At 45.5% G+C, this 17,341-nt stretch overlaps 1 protein-coding gene across 2 annotated transcripts in view; it reads right to left on the minus strand.

Annotated features, from left to right (window-relative positions):
* Positions 1–17,341, minus strand: part of EPHB1 (EPH receptor B1) — a gene marked incomplete at its 5' end in the record, with an annotated part of 415,761 nt that overhangs the window by 273,304 nt on the left and 125,116 nt on the right. The gene's annotated exons all lie outside the window — the stretch shown is intronic.

A 17,341-nucleotide genomic window follows, 5' to 3' on the forward strand; every position in this document is an offset into this window, starting at 1 on the left:
TACATATATTTGGGCAAACACATAAACTAAAAATAAATCTTCTTTACTGGGTTGATGGGAATGTTCTGAGATGGGGTTAAAATGATCAAAAACTTAGAAAATTTGCTAAAGTAATGCAATTATATGCCTCACATGAGCACATCTATAGGATATGAATAAATACATCACTACTGCAAAAAACAAACTTTATTCTCTTGTGCAACTGATACCTTAGCTCAACAATATGGACTCGGGTTGGGCTGAGAGTTACAAATACCATCCACACTCATAGCAGCCCATGTCTGTTCTCGCCATACCCAGAATGACTCTCTCTCTCTTCCTCTACCTCTGTGTGTGTGTGTGTGTGTGTCTGTCTCTCTCTGTCTGTCTCTCTCTGTGTCTCTGCCTCTCTGCCTCTCTGTCTCTCTCTCTGTCTCTCTCTGTCTGTCTCTCTCTCTGTCTGTCTTTCTCTCTCTACACAAACACACACACACACACAAATTGTAGTTAAAGTTTCTAGGTATACAGGGACCAAAAATTAACACAAAATTAACATGTAATGAATCCAAATTGTCTCTGGCAGTGCTCAACATACTGTGGCACATGGCTTCTCAGCTGCTTTGATTTTGTACACACAATATGCACACTTCGTTCGGCACATGTCACACCACCCGAGGCTAATGAATTGAAACACCTCAGCTGAGATTTGAGCCAATCCCATTCTCTGAACACTGTTTTTATTGTACATGCTAGTGTTATGCACTGTATTAATTAAAGCAGATGGTTTAGTTACAGAAAACAGGGACTTAATATTTTCCTACCGCCTCTCCTCAGCATGCTTCAGTATATCTTCGGATTCTATTGTGTTAGGATGTTTAATTTTTAAAATCACTATTTATTTGAGTTGCTGACTTGAGTTTCATTTTTTAATAGTCACTAGGTAAACTTGGACTTGTGATTGGGGCAGAATTTACTACAACTTCTGAAATGTCCCTAAACATATATCTACAACTTGGTACTCTGAATTTAAGCAAACCAGTGTTCTCAGCATTGATACAACCCATAAAAGGCAAAATATTGATAACCTTGAAATATTGAAGATGCTGCATGACCTGCAGTATCCAGTATTTAGTCAAAAGTTAATTCTTCATCTATAAAATATGCAAGGATACCCACCTCATTAGTATGTGAATTTCTTCCTAATAAATAGTATATATTTGTCTTGAATAAATGCTAAGATGGTATAAATGAGAGTTACTTTAAATAGTGTGTGTGTGTGTGTGTGTGAGAGAGAGAGAGAGAGAGAGAGAGAGAGAGAGAGAGAGATTAACTCTCAGCAAGTTTGGTCTGCAAACCTAATTTTTAGGCCTTTGTACGCAAGATTACATAAACTTTTCTAGGGCAAACAGTGTTGTAAGCAGAAGTCCACAAAACTCTATTCTGATCCAAGTGGTAACTGTTCCTTCAGTCTGTCTTGTTTCCCGATGGACAAACGACAGTAAAACAGAAGCAAAGGCAGCACCTAGAGAGGCTGCAAGTGTTGCTGAAGTTCTGACAGACCCTAAGGCCTTCACCTCTTCTGCTTTCTTTAAAATCATCTGATCTCTACCACACAAAGCCAAAAAATGGCAGACCTGGCTGGACACCATTCAAGAGGAACAAGATCTTTTAACAAGTGGACAAACTAAGGACTAAGGAGATTCTGTAACAGTTGCTCGAAAGTCATGCTGGTACTGAGCAGGGAGTCTCAGGCCTCACTGACTCCATGATGATGTCCCCAGCTTAAGCCGGGATGGTGATCAGTTTTTAGAATGCTTCCCGCATGGGTAAGTTTATTCCAAACAATTTAACATTTGGTAATACATTCTTCACAACTACTCTTTAATTGCTTTGCATATGTGACTACTAAGCCGTGGGCTCCTTGAGAACAGGAGATTATGTTTTGCCTAATTGGTTAGTTCATTTCGACAAGTAACATCGTTCTATGCAAGAAGCATCACGCCACTGCTGCCACGCAACAGAATTTTATCCGGGAATGTCTAGGACACTCATTTTGTATCCTACAAGACCTCACCCACATGCAAGGATTGGTTACCATAGAGTACATCACCAATTTTACAGCTCCCTGGTGCTCAGACTTTCATAAGAGGCTGTTTGCTGGATATTACCTACAGATACCTGGAATTCGCCTTGCTCTTTGCAACACCGTGTCCACACAGTGACGAATCCTATATGCCTAGGAAGAACTCCGTGCTCTTCTTTCTCCATGGACGTCATTCCTGCTAACCACAGTGAACTAGCTACCAAATCTTTCTTCCATCCTCTCCTTTGTGATGCCTCTATCCTGTGTTCTCTTCCTTTCCCCTCTCGGCAGGCCGCTGACTCTTCTCTCCCCTCCCAATGACATCCCAGCCACTCTTTTAACTCTTCTAACCCTATGATCCTGTAAATCCATCTTCTCCGTGATCATACCTATGAAGGGTAGGAACAGTGTTGAGGGCCTCACTGTACTACTAGTGCCTCGCTCTCAGAAAATACTAGATTTCCTGGTATCAGGAGGTGCTATAAGAGTTACCAAAGGAAGGAAGCAACCAACAGTCTTATGCATGTGTAGAACCTAGGAATCACAGCAATGACCAGCCTGGCATGATGACCCTAAAGGTTCAGTAGTGGTATTCACACCTTGGCAAGAACCAAGAGCTTTCTAATTGAACTAATAGCTCAGCTCAGCAAGAGGGAAATATGCCTGGTACTAGAAACCTAGCCAACTACCCAGGGTAAATAAAGTCATGGATCTTGAAGGAGAGCCTGCAACTACTACTTTACTATACCAGCATAATCCCTAACTACTCTCTAAATATCTACTTTATACCCAGAGATAAGTGTAGTCCTCACCCTTCATTAAGAAAACTTCTTTTACCACAGAGGGAGACCACGACAGAAAACTACAACCAATCAAAAGGCAGAGTTGTGGAGCCCAGTCCCAAGTGGCATATTTACTACTCCAGCACCCAACACTCTGATCACTGTGGAAGACAAGGCAGAAAGGCTGCAAGAGCCAGAACAATAGGGAGTTTCTTTGGATACTGTGTCTCCTAGAAATGTCAGAAATTACATAAATCTCACCAACGTATCTGCCTATACACGTTTGAACAAGGAAGACCCACTAATGTAGAAGAGGGAAGATCTCAGCCCTACACAAAGAACTACAGTCAACTAAGGAAAGCTGAAAGCCAGAGAAATAGTCAACCCCATGGAAGAGCACAGCAACTGGTTACACAATATCTAATGGTCAGCCCTGAAAAAACACCTACTTATGTAGTAACATTGGATATCTGAGCTACTGAACAGATGAACAATTCAAGAAAAGAGGGCGTGCATTTGAAAGAGAACAAGAGGGTAAGTGCACAAGAGGGTTCTGAGAAGGAAATGAGGTCATCTTATTATAATCTCAAACAATTGAAGAATTATTTTAAAAACTTCTGGAAGCCAGAGGCAAAGAGTGAGGCCCTACAGTTCTAGGCCACTTTTCCTTACTGTGAAAGACCACAGAGCTAAACTTGGAGAAGAAACAATCCACCTTGCACATCACAGAGACTAGTAATTGTCTTTCAAAGGGCACTATTATTGATGCAAATGGCCCATCTGTCCTTGAGATAAGCATAATAAAGAAAACAATGACACCCATTAGAAAATACTTGCTCAGGCTTTCAGACTAGGACTTTGATGAATGGGAATGACACCCTTAGCTACCAGCAAGCTCAGTGTTCCCTGGACTTGCTTACTGGAACTCAGAGCTAGTCTATTGCTCTGGAGGGGCTCCCAGGTATCTACAGACACTTGAACTATGAATATTAACTATTTGCTATTAGGCCGGGGTGTGTGTGTGTGTGTGTGTGTGTGTGTGTGTGTGTGTGTGTGTGTGGTGCACTCATTCATGTATATGAACCTCTCCCCTTTCAAAGCCACTGTCATGAGTTATTCCCGCCATTCTTCCTATATTTCCTTCTAGAATGTAGTTGATTTTAACTATTGAGGTTGATAACCAGACTAAGCAGGTATTATTTTTTAGTCAGACATGAATTTAAGAGACCTGGACCATTTCCACTCCCCAAGCAGAATGCATGGGGAGTTCTAGAACTTGATAATTAGCCCTTCTTTTAAGTATTATAATGCCTTTCTTCACTCCCAGAATTCTCACTAACCACCAGGATGCCACAAGCTAGCAACCTTCACAAACCACGTTGACTAGGCTTGCAGGGAAGGCTCACCTCCTCTAAACACTTTTACTTAAGATAGGGTTGGTCAAGAAACAATTGAAATTTGGGCTTGGGAGAAGGCTCAGTTTTGTAAAGTGCTTGCTGCACAGCCTATGTATCTGAGTTTGCATCCTTACCATTCATAGGAAAAAAAGTCAGTTATGTCTAATCCAGAGCTGGGGAGGCAGGGATAGGAAGATACCTGGAGCTCATTGGCCAGCCAGTCTAGCTGAAAACATGAATTCCCAGCTTTGACAAAAGACCCTGTCTCAAAACACCTGATATTCGCCACGGGCTTCCACATACCTGCACACACACACACACACACACACACACACGGACACCTACATGCTTATACATTCATATGACCACTTACTCACGTAAACACATGCACACCCAATTCTTAGATCAGCTTTTCTGCCTGTTAACCTGACAAGATTCTAGCTGTTCTAACCACTACCACGCCCAGCTCCATGAACTCATTTCTTAAATCAAGATTGGATAAGACGGAAGAATCCACTCATTCTCTAAACAGTGCTTGTGTGTTGGTGACCCAGCAGAAAACATACAAATCTGCAGCCTCTGTGGACCTAATATTCACAGCAAACCAGTCAGTAAACAAACAAGACAAATGTGAAGGTACCTGTGTAGCTACTTCTAAATTGAAACACTCCCTCCTGGAGGGAGGAGAAAGGCTCATAAGACCCAGGATGCTAAGGAAGTTTAGAACTCAGGAAGCTCAGAAAGTTACAAGACTCATGAGGCCCCTTCCCAGTGTTATATAAGTGATAACAGACTGCAGGGGAGAAGAGACTCAAGTGGAACTGCCTACAGGCTGGATGGAGCTCCAGAGGTATAGCTTTGGTGAGTCACCATCCATGGTGAAAGGCGCTTTTAATGACACACCTGCTACTAATTCTCCTAGAACTTCATGTTCCTTTTCTTATAAGTGATCTCTGTAAATGTGTGAAGTGAAATTGTGTTTTAGGTCTGTTATTGGTGTCCTACCTGGGATGAATAGTTTGGGTTTGTTTGTTTGTTTGTGGGAAGTTACTCAACAAAGTAACACAATGTTACACAGTGTGAGAGAGCACCTGGAAAAACAAGCCAATGGCTGCCAGTGAATCGGGTGGCTGGGAAGGGCTTCTGAAATTTGAATGCTACCTACCAGCCAGGCTGGGAGTCCATTCCAGACACAAGAACAAATCCCCTGAACAAGTAGCCTGGCATATGTCAAGATAACCAGGACACCAGTGTGGCCATAAGACTGACTGGGAAGTGGCCAATGGCAAGAAGCCTCTCACCTCTGCTAGCTGTAGTCTGGTGACCACAGACAACTTTTGAGTTTCAGTCTCTCCACACGCAAAATACTATTTTCCTTGCAGGGTGTGGTGAGGCCTCAAAGGTTGTGGAAGTAACTCCTGTAGAGTCCTCGGCAACTACCACTTGCTGACTACCAGCAATTACAGTCACCAGTGTGACAGCCATCATTACTGTGTTAACCTCAAGACCTGCCCCTAGCTGAGTCAACGGGGTGTGGAAGCCATCTTGATCCTAGATAAGTTATCCTGCCCTGTGCTCAGCAGAATGTAAGGACTTAAGATCTGAATTTCCTCTCTGTACAGACCCAGGGAAACAACCAGCAGCCCTTCTCTTTGCCCGCAAGTTCCCAGGCTTCCTTCTTCTTTCCTTCCTTCCGACTTCAGTGTAGACCATCTTCTTTCCGTACAGCTTTCAGTAGGACCCAGTCTTCCACCAGCTCAGATCACAGGAAACAAAACCCAACCCAGCTTAGAGGCCCTGGGGCTGCAGTCTGTAATTGGACATCACCTGCTGTCAAGGGAAGCTGCTATGTCAGTAGAAATGGTTACCCCTGTGCTCTGTAGGACAATAATGGAAATACGATGGTCTTGCCCATTCAGGGGAGATGGTTGCCTCTCTGAGCATGCTGCCAGCAGTATTCAACTTCATCAAGCACAGAGGAACCCACAGATTCATTAGGGCAGCAGATAGGTCAGAGACACAACCTTCTAGCCTCTCACCAATCAGCGCGGACTCCGAGAAAGAAGCTCCGGTATAAACAGTAGGTTAAGCCTGAAAGAGCTAGGAGATTAGACAAGCTAGAGGGCTAATGAGAACGTAAAATGTGGTCCTTGGGGCATAAACTCCTACATGTCCAGAGGGACCTATCATTTAGGACACCAACCAACCAAGACAACATTTCCTCAATGGCTCCCAAGAGGGCCTGAGCTTCCAGATCACCTCCCAATATGCTTAATTTACCTCCCAGATGTGCTGGGCTGGGAGACTATGAATGGCCCCCATCATGCATCACGAAGTCCACACAGCATACTGAAGAGACAGGTAGCTCACAGAACGTTGTTTCTTTATGGCTAGCATCTTGAAAGGACTTCATGTTGCCCGCTGTATGGCACAAAACAGAATTCTCCAAACTCCAGAGTCGTAGCATGAATACGCTCTTTGGAGTGCATAAGAGCAAAGGAGTGAAGAGCCCTAATTAGAGTATGGAGAAAGTACATGTACATCAGGACACCCACTACAGCCTCTAAAAGCAGAACTCCACAGGATCCATTTGAAGTAGCTGCCCTGCCTCCACTCCCAGCTGCCCCTACCTCTGTCTCCTCATGAGCTCTCTAATAACAATGCTGTGTGACCTTGCCTTATGACTTTCCCTGAGGGAGATACGAACAAATGTCTCTTTACCACAGTTGGATCACTAACCATGGATCAAATAATCGATTTTATCCAAGGCCAGCTCGGTGGACCAATGAGTGGACTTACAGGTGTAGAAGAAATGTGGGGGGCTCGAAGGTATCTGTGTCACCCCACTGCTGGATGATATAGATATGAGCAAGTGAGAAAGAAGGTCCCAGATGAGTACACCTGATACTAAGAGGGGCATCTGTGCTTCATAAACAAGCTTAAGAGTTAAGAGGTTCTGCCCAAAAGGGAACAACAGCAAATCCCCCACAGCAAGTACTTTGTGGTACCGAGGAAACCAGGATACCAGCATGGCTACAAGATCAAAGACTCAGAAAGGCTGAAAGGAGATGAAGCTGGGCAATGGCCAGGGCCAAGTGAGACCTTCTTCTGCAGTCCTGGCCAACCCAGATCATGGTGTTAGCACAGGGGGAAAACTCACCAGCTCTGGGCTCAGCCAGACCCAGCTGGTTGACCAGAAGTACCTCTTTAAACCTGTCCAAATTAGTTTTCTCCTTTGCAACACAGATATGCTGAAAGTATGCAGTATTCGTGATGGATGTGAGGATTAGACAGAATGTATACCTGAAATATGTACCTAAAAACTCAAGACATAGTCTTTGGGGAGTTTCAGAATAGATGGAGAGATAGATACAAGCCCTCTGGTGAGACAGGTTTGGTGGGCTTGGTGCTCTCTCAACAATCTGAAGCTTTCTCTCATCAGCTTCTTCATCACTCTGTGTGTGTTTGTGTGTGTGTGTGTGTGTGTGTGTGTGTGTGTGTGAACCTTAGGTGCACATACAGTTGGGAGTGCCGTTACTGGAAGGCTTGAGGTCTAGCAGACAGGCATCTTTATGTATCCTGACACATTTCAGACCCCAGGATCCACCAGCACATCAGGAAGAACTGGGACAGGGCAGGCCAGTGCCTTGGAGACAAGCATCTGGTCCACACACCCCCATGCCACTGGCAGCTCCACCAGGCAACAACATGGAGTACCAGGCCCTGCCTGGAGTGGGGTCCCTAGCCATTATGACAGCTGCTGCTGCTGTTGACACTGCAACAGTGACAAATTCATCCTTCTGACAGGATCCTTTTAAATAATTCACAGGGAGCTGGGGATTAAGACACTGTTTCTCTCTGTCTCTGTTGAGATTTAAAATACCTCCAGCTGAGGGATTTAAAGAGAATATAATGGCCTGGCCCTCCAGGGTCTACCCTCCCCCTTCCCTCCTCTTTCCCATTTCCCAAACTCACCCCCCACGCCACCATCCAGCCCGATAACGAGAAGGTCCAGGAAACAAGAAAGAAGGGGGGGAGGGGAGCCAGTGCTTGGCTGGTCACTATGGCAACGGTGGCAGGGTATTCAGCTACTATTATCCCAGTACCTCACACATGTGATTATCTTAAGCTGTCTATTGAATGTGGTTTGCACTGCTGCCCAACAAGGCCTTGTTCGACAAGGCAGGGGCGGGAGCCGCAGGCCCCAGCTGCCTAATAGAACTTGGCTTAGCCCCTAATGCTACCAATGGAGGGCACAGAGTTAGCCCCCGAGAGACCAGTGGCATTTTCCTTTGGTTTGGAGGGATTGCTGCTCTAAATGCCTAGCAGAGGCCAGTCTGAAGCTGGTCCATCCCACTGGCTCACAGGCTGCAAAAATGGGCTTCTCATTCTGTGAGCTCATAGCTCATGGGGCCAGAGTCAGCTGGCCCTGGGAGGAAGGAGGGAATCTTGGCTTCCTTACCATCCTCAGAGTACAAGTGAACTAAATCTGGCCTGGGAAGATGGATGCCTCTCCTCCAGTCTGCTGTTCCCCTCCTACAACTGGATGAAAATGTGGCCACAGCATATAACCAGCTTTGGGGGACTACCTTTTGCCTGGAACTGCTGCTAGGATACCTGTGGAGGAGTCTGATGCCCACTGAAAAAAATCATCTCATTCCTTTGCTTCTTGGATTATTTCTACACTGAGGTGCCTTGATCAATGAGCATTCCTTAAATGACAAGATTAGTCAGCCATCAGTACCCACTAACCACACTCTACCTTTTCCAGCGTCTCTTTGAAAATTCAGTTCTGGAGTTGAGCCCATTACCTGAGATGGCAGTGAGACACCAGTATCTTCATCAGCGGCTTGCACTTAGCCCCCTCTAAATATCTACCACCAGCCTGGCCTTTTCTCCACTTGCAGCTCTGTGCAGATGTGGCTAGCCACAAACTGGTCCCAGAAACCTCCAAGATGGCCCAGTGTGTCACCTCTGGCTCACCGTTGCATAATGAATTAATTGTCTGTATCTACATGCAAACACAATCCATTATCAGCGGGCATGCAATATTCAAAGCAGAGATCTCAGTCAGCAAGATAAGTCTGAACCCTTACTCTGACATCACACTGACTGCTCTGTCCTCTGTGACACTGGGACATAGCTTAGACTTGTTCTACAATCATGATGAATCAGAGCCAAGTGCATTGAGGTGAAGATGCAGTGTGTCACACACATACACACACACAAATGCATACATGCAGGCAAGCATGCACATATACACACAATTCAATTGCAAGAGGAACTAACTCAACAGAACTAACTCTGAGGCCACCAGACAGAACAACGCAGCTCACTAAGGTCCCCTCACAACTCTCCCCTTTGAAGTGTCCTCACTTCTGAGTGATGACCAAGGCTTTGGGGATGAGAACTGGCCCTACCATCGTCAGATACCACTGTCTCTTCTGGATTTCTGGCCAGTGTTCATGGGACCTGTGGGTAGGGCTTCGCATGCTTCATGCCTACTTCGACTTAATGTCTTCTGCCCCTAGGTGATCACAGATCACCTGCTCCTGTTGTCCCTTTCAGATATGATTTTAAATAAGAAAAGACTGACTCTTTAGGCACTCCTTACAAGCACCACTCTGGGCTATGGGTGCAACTCTCATGTTTCCTATTGTAGAGTATTGGGAAACACTGGCCTCTGCTCATTGTCTACCTGCCCTCTGGTTCCTCAAGCACCTATGACCCCTTGGTCCCCTCTTCACACTCCTCCACAGCCCGTGGATCAAGAATGAACTCTGTGGTCAGACAGGCCTGGGGTCAGTCTCGGTGCTGTGACTTTGAGTAGCGTTAACGACTCTGAGATTTAAGGACACCATTGAAAAATGGAAGAGCTGTCACCTGCATTGGGTGTCCTGGGTGAGTCAGTGAGGTGATACATGCCATCTGGAACCTGGTACACCGGCCAGTATTTAACTGATGGTGACCAGTAGTGGCTGCAGTTAATGAAAAATTCTGCTATCAAAACAGGCTGTATTCCATGGCCTTCATTTGAGAAAAACAACCTAATGGAAATGCTAAAATGTTTGTCTTGTTCCCACTACCAGATCTAAGCTCCTCTAACAAGAGACGGTACTCAGTGCTGATACAGGTACTAGTCAAAGCAAGCAGCATCACCCTGAACTTGATGGTTAAAAAAAAAAAAAAGTAAACAAAATTAAATCCTCCCTGTCACTCCTCAAATAAACGTTTACATTGCTCATGTTATAAATGCAGAATATGAGCCACAGGTAGTTAAAGACCTTAGCAGGAAATGGATATAATCCCAGAACATCAGCTTCCATATCATAGGCTTGCTCCTTTAGAAATACAGTGAGTGATAATGAAATTAAAGCTTCATCAGAGAGCTGCCCTGTTTCTGCAGGAGTTCATCCTTCCTAGAATCAGGCAGAGTCTTTATTTTTCTTTGTCATTCCATTAATCATTTTTCTCTTGTATGTGTGTCTCTGTGTGTGTGGTTTATGTATATATACATGCTTGTGTGTATATATGCATATGTCAATGTATGTACATACGTGTAGAAGCCAGAGGTTGATACTACTACCTGTCTTACTCAATTGTTCTCCATCTTATCTATTGAGACAGGATCCCTCTCAGAGTACAGAGCTCACTAATTGGCTGGATTAGTTGGCCAGCAAGCCCTGTGGGTACCTCTTGTCTCTACCTTCGTGCTCTGGGATTACAGGTGTATGTCAAGTCTAACTTTCTGCATGGGTGTTAGATATCCAAACTCATATCTTCATGCTTGTGCATCTGGAACTGTAAACTGAGCCATCTCGTCGACCCCTTCTGAATTCCTAATTCAGCATAACCTTGCTTCTAATGCTCTGCCCTTGGGTTTCTTATCTGAGTAGAGCTGAGTTCAGACTGGAAGAGCAGATCCGCTCTCCTTCATTCAAGAACCCTGCTCTCTTGAGGTCCTAAAAGCCCCTTGTCTTTCAAGTCAGGAAGAGCCATCAATTGTTCCTCAGACTAACTCCCCTTTTGAGGAGAGTTTCAGTGCTGAAACAACTGTCCCATAGAGGGCTTGAGAGATGGGAAAGGGCACCTCTCTATCTGTTCCAGTCAACCTGAGTTAAGCCTGTTAGGGTGCAAACAAGCCAGGTCTGGCCTAGGAAAAGGGCCCATACATCCCCACCTGCCTGTGTACTCCAAGCTGAGTTGGAACCTGACTGTCATGGGTGAGCCACTAAGACAATTGCTGCTTTCTGGGGCCACATCTCCAAAAGGGGAGAAGTGGGTCTGGATAGACCAAATAAGCTGATGAATCATGTCAGGCACTTCCAAGGGCAAGAAAGAAAATTAGTGTGACATCAAGATTCTGGAAAACCACAATTTCCAACGTCCCTTAATCCAGTAAACTAGAAATAAGAACACCTTCACCCCATATTTTTTAACTTGCACGCATGCACACACATATGTACATGAGTTCCTAGCACAACTCTCCTCCCCTGAGGCTCCGTCTTGTGCCCACCCATCCTCCTACCTCACCAGGCAGACCTTTTGGCCTCTTCCTTCTGAGAATAGATTCTGAATCTTCTGGACCACCCTCCATCTCCTGGAGGAGGCCCCACCTCCCAGCTCTAGTCCTGAGCGCCCCCCCCCCTTGCCTTTGTCTATCACTGTCTCTGTCAGGCAGGTGATTTTAAACTTCCATTCCTAAAAGACGCATATTATATAAAAAATGTTTTAAGTGCCTCGGGTGTTTTGCTCCTCATTGCTTCATAAAAGTGACATTAATAGCCAGGGAAGAGCTCGGCGGAGTGCAATTAGGGAGGATGTTTCAGGTATGAAAGCTGTTTTGAGCCTGCTAATGTTTCCTAATTACAGGCCTTTTGGTAGAGAGAGAAAAAGATAAAGAGTGGGTGGGAGACACAGGGTGGAGAGGCCTGACTTAGCTCAGTGGTTTACCTGAGGAGGGAAGGGGAGGAGAGAGGAGGAGGGAGAGATCAGGGGGGCAGAGGTCAGCAGCAGGGGCCTGGCCTCTCTTGGCTGAGAAAGCTAAACTAATTCCTGGGTAACAGCTAAGGAAAGGATTCAATTCACAGCTGGTACTGTGAGAAAAAGACAACCTTTGATACAGTGGGCCTGAATTCCTGGATCTCACGGCTTGAGTCTTCCACAATTCACAGCTGTGGTTTGTCATAAGCACGCAACTCATTCGTTGTGCCCTAGTAGAGGATCCGCCTACCAGGGGTTAAAGGGCAACAGAGACACTGTTGAACCAGGGGATCTAAGGTGACTCATCTGCTGGCTGTTCCTCGTTTTTCTTGTTTCCTTCGAAGTAAGATGGAGCCTGGGAAAGCCCCGTCGTTGGTTCACGCAGGCCTCTTCGGTTGTGTTAGGTCTGTTGTTATTTTTAATCTGTCTTATTTGCTATCTAAGAACTTTCTGGAAGTCATACCCTGAGAGAGTTACAGTGTGCCCCCCTTCCCTAGGGTCCCTAAGGTTTCACTGGGCCTAGCTCAACTCCAAACATGAGCAACAAGTCCTCTATTTGAGGGTGGGTACAGAATCCAAGACAAGCCAGTTAGGCCCAGATGCCAAGGCTTCTGCTCGAGGGAGGGGCTGACAGCAGTTTTTTGTTTTTTGTTTTTTTTTTCCCAGCATAAAGATGGAAGAGGCTCAAGGGCAAGAGCTGCTGCAGACGTGAGACAGAGGAACTGTCACATCTGACCAATACCCTATACTGTGGGAGACGAGCAAGAAGGAGTGAGAAGAGACCGAGACCGAAAAGAATAAGAAACAGGTGTGGGATGGGGTATCGAAGGGGAGTCAGCTCACCACCGTGGTCTAGACTGGCCCAAGTCACAGCCCATATCTGGAGCATCTGTGTTGTGAGCTCAGCTCTGTCCTCAAAGGCCGCTTTGCACTTTTCTGTCACTGGTCGCCAAAAGCCCTGACTGAGGACATGTGAGTGTTGACGGGAGATGATGTGACTTAGTCACCAGGCCACATGCTCTCAGACCAACACACAGTATGGAAAAAGCACAGCCGGCCACACCCTCTGCCCTCCTGCTCCTGGCATACCTCCAAAATCAAACAGGGGCCGTTCCATTCACAAAACCCTCTCTCTCACCCACAGCTAAATTTCACTTGGATCTGCCCCTAACTCAGCTCAGACGGTTTCTATCCTAATTAGCAGGATTGAGTCATCAAAGGAAGAAAAGGAGAAAATCAGCCCTCCAGAGGGCTGATAATAGGATAGTGTTCCCAAAGTATGTGCCAAAGAAAACTTTACCTACCCTTGTCCTGTGTGAGGCTGTTACCCAACGGAAAAGAGGAGGTGAGGGAGTTTAAACGGCAGGCCCTGGTTATGTAGGCAGGGATCAGCCAATGGGGAATGTGAGCAGAGATTTGATGTCACGAGCTGGGGCCTAGGCTGCTGCTCGATACCTGTGTCATTTTCCAGCCCAGAAAAATCGGAATTGATTTTGTTGGCCTTGGGAGAGACAGGCAGTTACTAGAGTGGCTTTCTCTCCTGAGTGTAATTTCCTCATTCCCATGAGAGGCAGCTGGCAAGAGCGCCTCGAACACTTGAGGATGGAGGACAGAGCCAGGATGCCAAGTGGCCCAGACAGTCCACACACCTGGAGAGCCATATAGTGGGGACAGGGGAAAGCCCGGCAGGAGCCTGAAGCTTGTGTGGGGAGTTAATGGCTAAGCATAGACTTTCAAATGAGAGTCTTTCCCTCAGCAGCATGGTCAGTTCAATAATCCTCCCACCACAACCCAGAACTTCCTAGAGAGGCCTTGGTAAAACTCCTTTATCTGTCCATACACAGACACGTAAACACACATGCACATATATACAGGCATATACATATATACATAAATATGTTTGTGTATTCAGATACATGCACACACACCACATATATACACTGATACATATGCAGAAATGTAAAGGTATACCAATGTATATAACATTACACATACACATAAATATGCACATATACATAAATATACATGCATAGATATATTCACATATACGCACATATATAAACATACAAAACACACTTATACATGTATAAATATATGCCTAAACATAGACACATATAGGTACATAGACATATACAAACACACACATATATAAATATATGCGTATATGAACATATGCATACACATACATATACATCATATACATGTACATATACATATACTGCTTAGACACAGAGAGTGCACAAGAGCCCAGTTTACTCAAACTGGGCTTGCCAGGCTTGAATCTGGATCCCTTTCCAATTTTCCTCTATCAAGCCTTGGTGAAGAATGGCTAGCATTAAAATAGTCAAACCCACATGCCACTGGCTGTGAAGGTGATTTCCAAGAGGCAACACAGATACACATCGAGTCTGGAAGCCCACAGAGAAGTCTTTGAAGATGAGAGCTTAAATAGATATTCACTCTCCAGACTCACATCACAGACACAGGAACTGACACAAAAGAAGGCCATCTATGGCTCAGGTACAATAGTAGCTGAGTTCTGCCCAAGCTCTTTGAGAGTAAAGGGACTTGGGGCTTGGGTTTCCAACAAGGAAATTGCATACGCCTGATTCTCAGGGGACACATGGACATGCCTCTAACCCATTAGAGTCAGGGCTTAAAAACGTCACAGGTAGTGATATTTGCATTGCTAACTAGCCCTTTATTGCCAGTTGGATATTGCAAGGCCTATAACTAACTCTTTGTTGGACTACAATGAACCTGGCCTGGGCATCTCTTAGTGTGAAGCCCTGGCTTATAGATGCAAAGAAGTATCACTTATTCAGCTGACAAACATTCCTGGTGACCGTACCCTGCTAGGTTGGCACCAGGGACACAGACCTAAAACAGATTCACCCTCTGGGTCTTGAAAACATGGCCACATCCTTTCTATGTGGTAGTCTGTGAGAGGCCAGTGCTGTGACCACTGAGGCACAGATGGAGGAGCATCTAGATGGAGGAACACCCAGGAGGATCTCAAAGGGGACAGAACAGAGCTGACACATTTAGGGCACAAGGTCATGGATGAAGGGAAAAGTGGAAGAGGACAGTCAGCATCTAAAAACAGGACTGACTATGGAGAACCATGTATCATAAAAGTCACCATTTACTATTTAATCACAAGGTAGTGATTACTTTAAATTCTCTGAACTCACCACTACCCAGAGGTCTCATACTGTGGAGAGCTAAGAGAACAAGGGTCTATCCAGACAAGAAAGGGGGTTCTGGAGAACCTCATTGGGGTGTCTTCAAATAACCACTGTCCTTTAGACGGAACCCAATACCCCCTGGCATTATCTACTTATAATAGGAATTTTGCTTTTTCCCTCTGTTAACCAGGTAGCATGTGATTTTGATTAAGCCAAGAGACTTATATTCAAGGTGGGCTGCTTCATTACCAAGCAGTACTTTGAATTCAGGTATAAATATGCTCTGATTTTGACATGTGATATCACAGTTAGCTTTCTAACAACAGAACTAAGCTGGCTTAGGAGCTAGGTGTGGGTGGTGAGCCAAGCCCAGATCAGGCAGTTCTCAAGAAGCAGAGAGACACAGACAGCCACACAAACCAAAGGTCTCTTAGGATCCCTCTCTATCCAGCCCAAAGGGCTGCCATGTAGTATGAACAGCATTCACCGCAGTGCAGCTGCCTCCCCTCTTGGGAAAGACAGAGTGATCCCTTCTCAGGGCAAGACATACCTCACCAAAAGTTCCCTCCAGGATCATATAATGACACCGCCCAGTTGGTCTTCTCCAGCCTAATTCACTAACGGCTTACTAACTATAGAGAGATAATTCAAGTGGCCTATGTCCGCTAACTTTTCCGCTGGGTCCTAAGTAGATATGAACCACCTCATATATAGCTTTTTAACTTCTCAAATGGCGTAAGCTGCTCTGGGTCTAAAGTTTATCTTCTGCCCCAGCCATAAACTGGGCTTCTCTTCACCTAGACAGGCTGCATCTCAAATCTTACCCCTGACATAAGGCCACAGCTTCCTGCTCTACTCTGGTCTTAGGTGTGCCTATATACCTGTTCTACCGCCTCACTCAAGCTCCCTTGGTTACAACAGTCAATCTATAAGATGTCAACAGACTCTTGCTGCCCTTGGCACCTCCATATTCAATCCCACCACTACATCTGTAACTCTGGGTACACCCGCTGCCACAACTCCTACTGGACTCAAGCAGGTGAAAGACTTTTGTATGTAGACAGGCCCAACGAATATGCATGGGCAGCCTTCACTTACAACGTGGCCGTAGCTCAGCCACATTCCTTCTGATCTTATCTGGCCTCTCATAGTCAGTAATAGTTGGGATAAATGTCTTCCACCTCCTAAAGTTGGATGCCTCAAGACTCCCCAACTTCACTGTCTAAAACTTCAATCCCTATCTCAGAGAGAAGGTCTGAGTTAGGATAGATCCCATTTCATGGCACCCTTTGCTGACCTAGATCACACTGATCTTTCCAGACACCTTGATCTCTGTCCTCAGCAGATGTGTCCCCATTCCCACAGTCCCCCATGTTCTGCACTGTCTCTACCTTTCTTCATTTCCACAGTCTCCCTCACTTTACTTCCTACTGACTGGCACTACCGAGTACTGCTCCCAGCCCCTACCCTGGAGCCCTCTGAAAGCACCCATGTAGGTTACCAACAGGGTCCTTGGGGTTCAACATTGTGGTAAGTCCATACCCAGCATCCTTTGCCACTCTTGCCTCCTCCATCAATGTGTGTGTAATCAGAAAACTACAAACAAACGTACATTAGATCAGCTTGTGAAGCAGATGCAGTTCTTGATGGTGGCAGATACACAGGTTCTGTAGCCTGGAGACCATGATATGGCTAGAAGCAAATGATGAGGTATCAGGGAATCAAATGCTAACACAGGGAGGTGTAAACACCGCAACAGTGTAGGGCACTGCTGCAGAATTTCCCTGACACCCACAAGACCTGTGACGGAACAGGGAAGGGCCCAACCGAGATGGGATGCAAAGAAGCTGTCCCTGAGCATGGGCCAAGTGAACAGAAAGGTCTGGAGATGGTAAAAGATTCAGAAATTGCTCCTAATCTCAGCCTGTG

The sequence above is a fragment of the Micromys minutus genome (genome assembly GCF_963924665.1).
Source record: "Micromys minutus genome assembly, chromosome: 21".
In the NCBI taxonomy this organism is placed as follows: domain Eukaryota; kingdom Metazoa; phylum Chordata; class Mammalia; order Rodentia; family Muridae; genus Micromys; species Micromys minutus.